Source organism: Onychomys torridus, chromosome X, assembly GCF_903995425.1.
Source record: "Onychomys torridus chromosome X, mOncTor1.1, whole genome shotgun sequence".
Taxonomy (NCBI): Eukaryota; Metazoa; Chordata; class Mammalia; order Rodentia; family Cricetidae; genus Onychomys; species Onychomys torridus.
Genome location: NC_050466.1, coordinates 69,878,886 through 69,891,570, shown reverse-complemented (window position 1 = coordinate 69,891,570; position 12,685 = coordinate 69,878,886). Strand labels below are relative to the sequence as shown.

The following is a 12,685-nucleotide window of genomic DNA, read 5'->3' as shown; positions in this document are numbered from 1 at the left end:
TACACATACATACACATATATATACATATATATCTCACAACAAAGAATAAAGCTAGGGGAGGCAATAAATACATGAGAGAGGGAATAAACACATTGGAGAGAGGGAAGAGAGAAATGATACAACTATATTTAATTATATTTAATTTCAAAAATAAAATAAAATATAAAAATATATTTCATAAGTGTATGAAATTTTCAAAGAATAAACAAAGATACTATTTCTAAAAAAGAAATGTATTTGTAAGGGTTGGGAACTCATTATTCCCAGAATTTTTTAAGTGGCTCGCTGTACCTAATCTGTATAAACAATGCGCTTTTAAAAATTCTATTACATTTATTTATTTGTGTGGGAAAGGTTTGGAGTGGGATGTGTATGCCAGCCCTCACATTTGGAGGTCAGAGGGCAACGTGCAGGAATCTGTTCTCTTTGTTTATCATGTGGGTTTCCGGAATTGACCTCAGGACAGTGACAGCAAGCGCAGCAGCAGTAAGTGCCTTTTCCCACTGAGGCATTTCCCCAGTGGCCTGTCTTCAACATTGTTCTTAATACGGAAATCTTGCTTGTAGAGAATATCTACACTCACAACTATCAGTAATAATCCAATCCTAGGTACTGTTTATACCAGGATTCCTTGAGCAGAATAACCTTGCAAAGACTGCTGAGTGTTTGTTGATGATGGAAAATAATATCCTATATGATCCCTCCTAGAAGGGAGCGGGGTGGGGTGGGGTGGAGGGGGAGTCAGGGGAGGGAAGGATGTGGGGGAGGGAGGAAGGAGGGAAGAAGAGGGAAAGGAATGTGTATAGATGAAGGTCTGTACGTGAATTTTTCCACATTCTCCTTAAGACTATTTCTTTTATTTCTTTTGTGATCTAGCTGTGTCTTCTTAATATATTCAGCTTTAATCTTGTGTACTGAGTCCTGTGAACCTTTCAGGTGAATCTTCAAATGTAAGGGATTTTGTGGAGACCTTTGACACAGGTACTTTTTGTAAACATGTCACACGTCAATCCCATGAACACCATAATAGCATTGCGTGCTGAGTATGTTTTTATCACAAAATTGTTGAATGACTTCCATTTGGCACCTGTACTGATGAGATAAATAAAACTCTTCTTGACAATGTGTGTTTCAGTAACTTGGAAACAAACATTTTACATGATAAGAAACTCTGGGAGGAAATCAGGAAGGGAGCAAATGCGCAGAGTAGAAACAATGATGCACTTTTAAATCAAAGGAAGGACAACTGTCATTGTTCCTTCAGCCTTGGGGCACAATTATTCTTTGTTCTGAGAACTGTGAGAAATAATCTAAGAAGCCATGCAAAGATCTGCTGCGAACACACAAAAATAGCAGTTGAAAGATAAAATGGAAAAAGATAGAGGGATCATGTTATTAATGAATTCCATCTTTCAAAACTGCAAAAACATTACCTGTGTAGCAACACTGGTGTGCTTTTTCAGCCTTTCCTTTTAGCAGCAGGGTAGCCATTGAATGAGAAAAAAAAGAAGGGAAAAATTCCACATGTATATTCTGAATTTGAATTGAAAGCAAAAGAAGAAAGCAGAATATTCAGAGATCATCATATTCAATACATATGTTCCTACCATGTGACTATATTAAAATGTCAGTTCAATAAATGATGTCCCAAAGAGATACTGTAACATAATAAAAAGCATCAGAAAACAATAATTCCATGTACATGTTTTAAACAAAGCTACATGCTTGAGAATGCATAAACTTCAATGTTGTGACAGTTAAACACATTTTATGTTATTTCTCAGAGTGTTTCCAGAAAATGAGTAATCATTTAAGAGAGAGAGAGAGAGAGAGAGAGAGAGAGAGAGAGAGATAATCTATTGAGACTGGGACTCCAAATTCTGTTCCCTTTAACCAAGATTCCTGTGACATACATGCATCCTTAGTGTCTGTTCCCCTTGGTTTTTAACCTTCCCAGGAACTTCTTTTTTTTTTTTCTGTGTAAACTAAGGAAATTTTTATCCTAATAGAAGTTAAAAGAGTAGCCTTAAAGGGAAATGGGGTTTGAAATGGTAATAATACAGAATTGGAAGAAGGAAGACAATGAGAATGATGAATAGTTTAAAAACACAGATTTTTTAAAATCATAAAGTAATTGTCATGGTATCCCTGTAAACATCATCTGTCATTAAAATAGAAGTGATTTGAAGGCTGGGCACTTTGGCATACACCTTTAATCTCAGTGCAATGGAGGTAGAAGCACAAGGTTCTCTGTGACTTCCAGGTCAGCCTGAATTAAACCATGAGTTTTAGGACAGCCAGGGTTACATACTGAGACCATGTCTAAAAAAAAAAGCTGATTTTGATATGGCTTTGTTACTGTTGTTTTGTTTAGTTTTGTTTTTGGTCAAGCATATTGTGTGTTGGTCTCAGACTAGATAGATAGTCTAAATACTATGAAGTGGCAGCATTCAATTTTCAGTTCTTATTTTTGAGCTGTATTAATTTGTGGTTCAGAGGTTAGTCATCAAACTGAAGAACATTTATAGAGAAAATTTGGCGAACTCTTCCTATCTTTACTTTTTAGTATCACCTCAATTTCCAATTCTCTTGACTTTTCTGAACTATGTCTTCTGGATCTTTAGAATGGAAATGTCACAGGTTTTCTGTCAGAGTTCTAGCTACACAGTGTGGGGCCATCTTCAATATACCACAAAACTGTACTCTGTTGCTTCTTTCTAATTTCTTGTCTTCTCCAGCACCCACCTGTTTTTATTTATTTATTTATTCTTCTATGTCTCCAAGTCACAATTTTGGATTACTTGCCAACTTTTAAATTATTTCCTCTGTTGGAATTAAGCAAATTATCCAAATTCTAAAGCTCAATATAATTTCCCATAATACAACTTTAAGTGAACTTTATAAACAAGTTTAAGATTTCTATGCATTTTTTGCTAATAGATTGCTATAATAAAACAATTTAAATAACCTCATTGATAAAGATTAACCTATCAAAGACACACTTTCTATAAGTAGTGAAAGTGAATCAGTTCATTTTATGTCCTTGCATTTTGTTTATTTTTGTCTGTTTAGTACTTTTCTTTTCTTCTGTAAACAACATCTCAGGGTTGGAGAGATGCCTCAGTGATTAAAAAGATTGAATATTCTTCTGACCTGGGATAGATTTCCAGCATCCACGTGGCAGGTCATAACTGTCTGTCACTCCAGTTTCAGGAGATCTGGAGCTCTCGTGACCTCTATTGGCACTGCATACATGGGTGTACATTGACATTCATGCAGGCAAAACAGCAATACACTTAAACTACAATTTTAAAATTTAAAAACAAAACTCAGTGCACTGTCATTTTTTAGATCTGAGGGTCAGAGGCGATCTGGCAACATTTCTTCTTATCTTATATTTTCATTCAGAAATTTTTTCTTTGCTTTCTCTCTCTCTCTCTCTCTCTCTCTCTCTCTCTCTCTCTCTCTCTCTCTTTGTGTGTGTGTGTGCGCGTGCGCGCGCGCGCATAATCCCATTTACATATTATCTATATATTTTCTGTCCAGAATCAGTTATGATATTCTACCTGATCAAGCACTTCAGCTAGTGCTTTAAAAACCTGAACTGAGCTGGGCGGTGGTGGCACACGCCTTTAATCCCAGCACTCAGGAGGCAGAGCCAGGTGGATCTCTGTGAGTTTGAGGCCAGCCTGGGCTACCAAGTGAGTCCCAGGAAAGGCGCAAAGCTACACAGAGAAATCCTGTCAGTCCCAGGAAAGGCGCAAAGCTACACAGAGAAATCCTGTCTCGAAAAAACAAACAAACAAAACAAAAACAAAAAAAAAAAAAACCTGAACTGAGGGCAGAGAAACATCTTCTATCTGGCCCAACTTGATAGTTTGAACCCAGTGTTGGCCAGAGGCTGTGATTCCAAGCCTGTAGTATGTGACTTTGGGAGGTTCTGAAAGAGTGACCCTGTCTGAGAGAGGAAAGATTGAGAGACTGAGATGGAATTTCAAACATTCTACTTTTTGGTTTTATTTATTCTCATGGCTAACAACAGACTCACCCTTTCACAATTTGGGTTACACAATAATTTTGTCATTTTGCTTAAGCTATTTCAATTTAATATTTGTTACTTCCACCAAAATAACCATTAAGGGGAAAAAGAAGAATATGCTAGCAATCAAATTAAAAGTGAAATCTCTCACATATCTACTTCTATTAGATGTGTAAAATTCACCTTTTTGACCCACTGTATTTTTAAAGCACCTTCTTTACAGGTAATGTTTTAGTAGCAAAAGGAATAGAAACAAGATTACATTTTCATCACTTAAAGATTCATTCTGCAAAACTTACCAGCATAAGCACTTCCTACAATGCACAATGCCGCTAAGCCTTTTTTTTCTTTACTAATGCAAAGTAGAAAAGAGCTCAGGAAAGTCTACTTTGTAAAATACGAAGATGAAAGAACCACAAATCTAAAGAGAGGAATTCCGGTATATTTAGATCTTTAGTGACAATGACCAGACTGCCCCATAAAATGTTTCAGTCACAGCGGAAGTATTTATGGGGAAGGGCCTATTAGTGTGGCCCTAATTCCATCACCGACCAAAGCAAAAAAGGGGATGGGAGCAAATTAGCTTGGAACAAATCACTTCAAGCCACACCCAATTCACTTTGGGTTCACTGAGGTGTGCTTATTTTAATAGTTGGTCTGAAAGCATGTGAGATGGATGCCACAGCTGACCAGAGTCTAAACAGAAAAGCTCAGAGCTTAAAAGTAAGCATGCATGCAGCATAGGATAATAATCACTATAGGCTCCTGGAATTGCTAACAACCAGAAGGCTTCTAATCATGAGAGGAAAGTCTACACAACAATATGGCCTTGTATCCCATATCTAAGAGGGGCTTTTAGACCTCTAGTGTTCAAAGTATAAAACGAACACCTAAAGACATTTTAAAAATAAGTCTTATTTGACAAGTTGTGTTCTCATTTCCCGAGGCATTTGGATGGATTTTACCAACGTAATTATTCAGAGCAGAGTGCTGTGGCACACACCTATAATACCACCAGCACTTGGGTGGCTGAGGTAGGCTCCTTTTGAGGTAGAGGCCAGCCTGGGTGATATTCAGAGTATTTAAAAAAGCCAGGGCATCAAAGCAAAACCTTGTCTCAAAAATAAGTAAGTAAGTAAATAAAATTTGTTTTAAAGAGATTGCAGATCGTTAGCCTCAAGAGTTGTTCAGAAGTAGTGCAAGTTTGATCCCAGGGAGAGGGCGATTCCCTGAGCTGTGACAACAGCCAAAGGTTGGTTGGCTAGTCATTAGTCCTGGACTGGGCTCACATACATATCTTCTTAGGAGGTCTGTCTGTAGATGAGACATTTCCATTCCACTCTCTTGAAGAGGGCTGAGGAAAATGTGGAATGAGAATTAACAAAGGAAAAGAATTAATGGGGTGGTGTGCTGTGGGATAATGATCTTGTGCTGAAACTGACAATGTGGTTTGAGAAAGAGACCGGCTGCTCCGACAACTGTTTGATCTTGCTCCAAGCAAGGTTTGCTCGTGGGTGGATATGGGAACACACAGAGGGGCCAAAGGCAGTTTTTCTGTCGTGGTTACAGGCACCGAGAGTGAATAGCCTAAGGCACTGCCCAGGCTCTACTCTTCCCTTTCCCGCCCTGCCGGATCCCGCCCCTTGCTTCCCACACCTCCTGGCCCCTCCCCTTCTTCCTTAACCGTGGCGGAGTCCTCCCCACAGCTGCCAACGACGGTTCGGTTCGCAGCAACTGCTGACTCCTTTCTCCGGTCCTGGCCCGGCAGTAGCCGAAGGGCGCAGGCGCGGCTTGCGGCTCCCCTAGCGCCTAGTAGCGGAGCGGGACTCTCGGTGAGTGCGGCTGCAGTGCGGGACTCCTCCGAGAGAACGTGGTTGCAGCCCGAGCGGGGGGGGGGGGGGGTGTGTGTATGGAAGACTTTGACCTGGTTAAGGGAAACTCGTGCAGCTGGGTCGGTGGCGGCGCTGCCCTAGGTTTCTTGGCTTCCACCGCGTGGGCAGAGGAGTGAGCGGTGGCGGGACTCGGCAAGGTGTGTGGGAGCTGCTGAATTAGAAGAAGGAAGAAGGGACTGTAGACGCTGGAAGTCCATACTTGGGCTTGGCCAGGCCCGGAGATTTGCTTGAGGGCCCTGGAGAGTGGCCCAGCTTCAAGTTCAGTCGTGTGTCCGGTCCCCACCCTGAGCGATGTACCTGCTTACTCTCTACCCTCGTTCGGCTTTCTCGGGGTGCAGAGTTGCCAGGAATGTTTCCTGTCCCTGGGGAGAGGGTTGGGGAAAAGTGGGCTATGGGCCTGGGCTGTTGTAATAGAGGGTGTGGCGTTCCTACGACTTTCCTTTCCTCGGGAATGTGCTACTACTCTTCTGATGCATTGTGCCTGGACATTTTTAACAAAGGCTATAACTGTTTTGTTGGCAGTGGCTGGTGACAGCGGGTGATGCGCGCGCGCGCGCACGCACACACACACACACACCCCACACGTGGTGAGTGTGTGTGTGTGTGTGTGTGTGCGTGTGTGTGTGTGTGCGCGCGCGCGCGCGCGCGCGCAGGAGAAATCAGTCACGTTGCCGCCCTAGGTGGTGGGGAATCTAAGAGGGCCTAGAGTTGGAGGAATGGAGAGACCAAGCAACTTCCCTGCGGAGGCTTTTTTCTAGTCTGTTGGTTTTGAGTAGGAATATCCCCCATAGGAATGTGCCTGGATATTGGTGTGTGTTCATGCTCTGGCTGCAGCCATTTTGTGTGTGTGATTGTGTTATTCATATACATTTTTAAGAGTTCCAACGAGAGAAAAACAACTAATGGAATTTGAGAAGAAATTTGTGAATGTGAATGCAAGTGAGAAGAGGTGGAGTGACAAACTTTAGGGCTAGACTTATGATTTTTGATAGTCACAGTATAAGGCCAGACTTTGAAAATTATGAACGTGTACAAATCAGTAACTGAAATTTTAGCTAAAGTAATATTCATTGTTTCAATGAAGAGTGTATTCTTAGTGATATAGTGCTGCCAGATACTTAGGCAGACTCACTTTTAGAAACTTCAAAATGATGTTAAGAATATAAAACATTAGTGAAAGTCTTGGATAAAGATCTGCATGCTTTCATTTGAATTTTTAATGAACTTTTATTAAAGATGGTATATGTGGTCCCAAGTGCAGATGTTTATGTTTTAACTCATTTGTTTTAACTTAATACAACATTATAAACTTAGCTTCCTCCTCCTCCACCCCTTTTTCTTGATTGTGAATCCTAGTTTATAAACATTTACTCTCAGATCTGAAATACGTTTAAACATAATTTCTTCATGTTTTCTTGTTATTTTATTTCTTCCTTTCTTTACTCCAGTTATTCCAAGGCCTTTGGTGATGATATTATCAATCTTGTGAGGGGGATGTTAGGGATTCCTTTTGCCTTTTCCAAGAACTCAGTGAACTCCTATTTATCCTTCCAGACTCATTCTTATTAACTTATTGCGAAAATTTGTCAACTCCCTTAGAAGTAATCTAATGCTTTATGTTTTTGATAGCACTAGCCTTATTTTCTCTCTTGCTATCCAAATAGCTGTCTTGCATGTGGGGAGTGCCCAATAAACTTATTATTATCATTAATAAATTTGCATATTATTAAATGTTATTAGAAAGATAATTCATCCTGGATGAAGTTCATGGAGTAATAGAAGAAATTCTGAACTTTTATTTAATGTTTAAGCAACATTTTTGACTATGGATAAGGAGTGAGAACATACATACATTCTCATGTATTAGTGATAGTTTATCCACATAAAAGGTGTAAAAATTTGTAGGTAAAAAGGAAAATGAGGATCACAAAAATGCACACTTTTAAAAAGAGAACTAAGCTAGTGAATAGTCAGTGTACACACTGGAACGTTTAATTTGTCATTCACAAAAAGACATGAATACGGTGCTGCTTGAATTTAGGAAATACTAAAAATGAACACAGCTCACTAGGTACTCTTTAGTAAAGGTTAACACATGAATAAAGAAAACTGCAGCCTACATTATATTGTACTCCTGAGTCTTAAGGTGGTTTGAGCCTTTAGCTAATGGGACTTTTGTATACTATATCCTTAATCAACTTGGTCTGACTATTTCTGCTAGCTTGTTTTTGACATCTCTCTTAACTCCAAAAGTATTACTGACCTTCCAGTTACCTCTAGTCAGTCTCAACAGTCCTGTCCCCAACTTTCATTTCCTGATTGGATTTACTCATTGCCAAGAGTATCCTAAGCAAATACTGGCTTTCAAAGAATGAATTTATTCTTTTGTTTAAAAATGATTCAGGATATGGCAACTTGATTGATCCAGAGTCTATGCCTGAAAAGCAGAGAACTTATCCTAGTCATTAGTAACCCCTGTTTTTCTTCCCTTATTTAACTTCCTCTGTCACCTAAATGTAAAGTTGTTTTTTTATGTGACTTTTAAAATAATCACCCTCTCCAAAACAGTGATTCACGTGTTTGATGTTTATGAATAAAGTTTAAGATGCAGAAAGGCTGAGTACTCCATGAATATTTTTTTTGAACTCGGGATCAAACCCAGGGCCTTGCGCTTGCTAGGCAAGCGCTCTACCACTGAGCTATATCCCCAACCCTTCCATGAATATTTTTATTTAAAAATTCTACATATTTTCTGATTCATGCACACATTTATTGAAAAAAATTGATACCAAACTACTTTGATTACTTTATACATTTCTCCTATGAATTTTTCTCAACCAGCCTTCCTCCTTGTGTTTCTGGTGTTTTCCTGTGTTTCTATAGCTAAACAACCGAGTGTGCTTAAAGCTGGGGTTGTCATATCATGTGAGGGTGGGAAGGACACAACCAAGGGAAGATACTTGTATTTAATAACCAAAGAGCCCCCCCCTCGCTCTTTTTAAACTTTTTCACTTTTTTGGTTTATGTGCACAGGATTGACTTAATTATATTCTTCAGTTGGTGAACTATTATTTTTCTTAGGACTAGAAAGACATTGCAGGTATTTGGAATAATAGTTTTTAATTTGGCATATGTATAATACTCTGCTGTTAGGAAGCTCTTTCAACAAACATGTTTATTATCTTTCCTTCATATGAACACATCAAATTAGTAATAAGGATGTAGAAACTAAAACAACAATAAAACAAAGTAAAACCTTGGGGGATTTTTGAGGTCCACTCTGTTTCAGAAATACTTTTGAGTAATGGAAGTCAGGGTGTGGATACAGTGAAAATAAACTACTTTTGTGTGTAAATTATTAACAAAAGAAGTTAAGACAAACATTACAGTTTGAGGATTTTTAAGAGTTCAATACAATGGGAATGCACCAAAGACAGTTAAAAAGCCTGTTGGAGTGCAGGAGTGGCTATAGGTGTAATGCTCGAAGATATTAATGGAATAGAGTACTTAGAGCAGGGAACCTGGAGCAGTGAGAATAGGCACAAAGAGAGAAGAGAAAAGAATGAATTCAAACATAAGTTTAAAAGCAGAGATGGATGAAGCTGACAGTATTCTTTTTGTGTCTTTTATTAAGTGATGAATACTATTTCTCAGTAAATCTATTTGAGATTCTTTTTTTTTTTTCATTTTTAAAACTAAAAAGATAGTCACGTGGTGGTGCCTTTTGTATTAATTAATTTATTTTCTATTATCGGCTTGATACAGTATAAATTCTTATCATAATAGTGAAATATTTGATTGAGGCTTGCCCAGTAATTGAGTAAAACCAAAACTTATTTAATAATAAGATTCTTATTTAATATCCAGGTAAAGTTTGTAGGTATATCTGAGTAGAAAACTCTAGGAATAAATCAAATCATAAGTGCAAAGTTATTAATTTTTTAATCAGTGTGTTCTATTTTTAGAGAAGTTCCAGGTTAACAGGGAAATTAAGTAGGAAATAGAGTTCTTATATGCCTCCTGTATTTCCTTTACTAGGATAACAAATATACAGTGGTACCATTGTTTCAGCTGATAAATTTACACTGACATATCATCATCACCTAAGGTGTATTGTTTACATAGGCTTTTCTCTTTGGGTTGAACATTCTATAGGTTTGGACAAAATTATAATGACTTGCATTCACCATTGTCATATCATGTAGATAATTGGACTGCCCTACAAATCCTCTTTGCTTCATCTGTATAGCAGGCATTCTTGGGTTGCCAGCTCCCAAATCATGACACAAACACTTACTACTAATTATGAATGCTTGTTGCATTTGCCTCATCTACATACTGTCCATCTTTTCTACTAACTCTGTGTCTAGCTGGCTACCCCCACCCAAACCCCTGCTGGCTGGACCTCCTTTTCTCTGTGCCCACCAGCCCAACCTATCCCTTCTGCTTAGCTATTGGCCATTCAGCTTTTTGTTAGACCAATCCAGTATCTTAGGCAGGCAAGGTAAAACAGCAATACATCTTTATATAGTTAAACAAATTTAGCATCACAAAAGCTACACACCTTTACATAATTAAACAAGTGCCTCATAAACTAATACAATACATCTTTGCAGTTAAACAAAGATCCTATTCCATAACACATCTATTTATCACTTACCTTTCTAATGTCTATTAACTATTGATCCTTCCCCTATTTCCATACTTTCACCTTGTGCAAAATACTGTATACTTAGGATCATATAATATGTATTTCCCGCCCCCATACCTTTCATTTAGTAATGTGCATTTAAACTTCCTACATGTCTTCCCATGGTTTGATATCTTATTTAAGTGGTGGGTAATAACACCTCACCTGGCTATGTCACAGTTTATCTATTTACCTCCTAAGAAAATATCTTTGTCACTTCTAAGTTTTAGCAATAGTAAATAAAGCTACTGTAAACATCAATATTCTGTAAAACCCCCCCCCCCCACATACACACTCTTCCCACACCATAACTTCCCAACTCCTTTGAGTAAATACCAAGGAGTATGAGAGCTGTATTCTATATTAAGAATAAGTTTGGTTTTGCTAGAAACTGACAACATACACAGTGACTATACTACTTTTTTCAGTTGCACTGGTAGCAAATGAGAGGCCTATCTGCATTCTTAACAACATTTGGTAGTGTAAGTGTTCTCTATTTTGGCTATTTTAATAGATGTATAGTGGTATTCCATTGTTGCTTTAAATTGAGCTTCCTAAAAACACATCTTTTCATAAGTTTGTTTTCCATCTATATTTCTTCTTTACTAAGACATCTTTAAACCAAGTACTTCCAAAAATATAGAATTTAATATTTATTTTGTGAGTATATTTTCTAATAATGTGTAGTTTTTTTAAAAAAATTTTCTTGACAGTATCTTTTGTAGAGCAGAACTTTTATGTTTTAATGAAGCCCACTTTAGTAATTGTTCATTTTATGGATCATCACCATCATACCTGAAGTCATTTAGATTTCCTTTTATGTTATCTTCTAGGAGTTTTAGTGTTTTTTTTACACCTAACATTGTGGCCCATTTTAGGTTAACAATGCATTTAAAGTTAATTTCTCTGGGTGTGAAGTCTGCATCTAGACTTTTTGTCTATTGCTCAAGTTGAACCCAGGGCTTCATGTATGTGAGGCAAGCACTCTACCAACTGAATTACATGTATCAGCTCTATATTCATTTTATTTGAGACGGGATCTCATTGTAAAGACCTGACTGTCCTGGAACTTGTATTGTAGACAAAGATGACCTCAAACTCACAGAGATCTGCCTGCCTCTGCCTCCTGAGTGCTGGGACTTAGGATGTGTAGCCACTATGCCTGGTTTTCTATATTCATTTTTGGTTTTGCATGTGGTTATCCAGTTCTGGCAGCATTAATTGAAAGATTTATATTTTCTTCATTATGTTTTCTTTTGTCCTTTGTCAAAGACAAGTTAGCTGTATTAATAGGTATCCATTTATGGAAACTTACTCTATTACATTGATTAACTTGTCTATTATTTTGCAAATACCACATTGGTTTTATTGCTTTAGTCTAATAATAAGTCTTTGTGGGGGTTAATCTTTTTTTTTAACTGAAATTTAATACAATATATTCTGGTCATGCTTTCTATTTCCCCATATTCTTCTATTTGATGAGATTTAGAATCATCATGGAAACAATCTCTGGGCATGTCTGTGAGGTATTGCCCTGATTAAGTAAGTTAACTGACATAAGAAAAATCAACCAAAATGTGAGTTGTACTGTTCCATGGGCTGTGGCCCAGTCTGAATAAATAAAAAGAAGAAAGTGAGCTGAGCACAGACATTCATCACTCTCTTTCTCTCTGCTATGGACACAATTTGACCAGCTGTTTCCTGCTCTTGCCATTGTTCCTTCCTGCCATGGTGGATTATATCCCCTGGAATTGTAATGGGAAAAAAAATCCTTCCTTACTTGCTTTTGCCAGGTACTTTGTCACAGGAATGAGATAATTAGTCAGTACAGTCTAGAAATTGGTGGTAATGTTCCACTGCCTTTACTCTTTCCTAATATTGAATTGTCTATTCCCTATCTTCTGCCTTTTGATGTAAATTTCAGAACCAATTTTATAGTCATAAAATAAGTTGTTTAGGGTTTTTTTGGGGGAGGCGGGGGTTGTATTGAATTTATGGACCAAGTTGGAAAGAACTAATACCTTGAAACTATTAGTTCTTTGTACCCTTGATTCCAAAGTCAT

General features: G+C 37.9%; 1 protein-coding gene across 1 annotated transcript in view; it reads left to right on the top strand.

The window, feature by feature from the left end:
* Nucleotides 1-5,715: 5,715 nt before the first annotated feature.
* Nucleotides 5,716-12,685, top strand: part of Prrg1 (proline rich and Gla domain 1) — a 114,778-nt gene continuing 107,808 nt past the window's right edge. The window contains exon 1 of the mRNA XM_036174443.1: nt 5,716-5,872. The gene's annotated coding sequence lies outside the window, so the exon portion shown is untranslated. The remainder of the gene's footprint in view (nt 5,873-12,685) is intronic.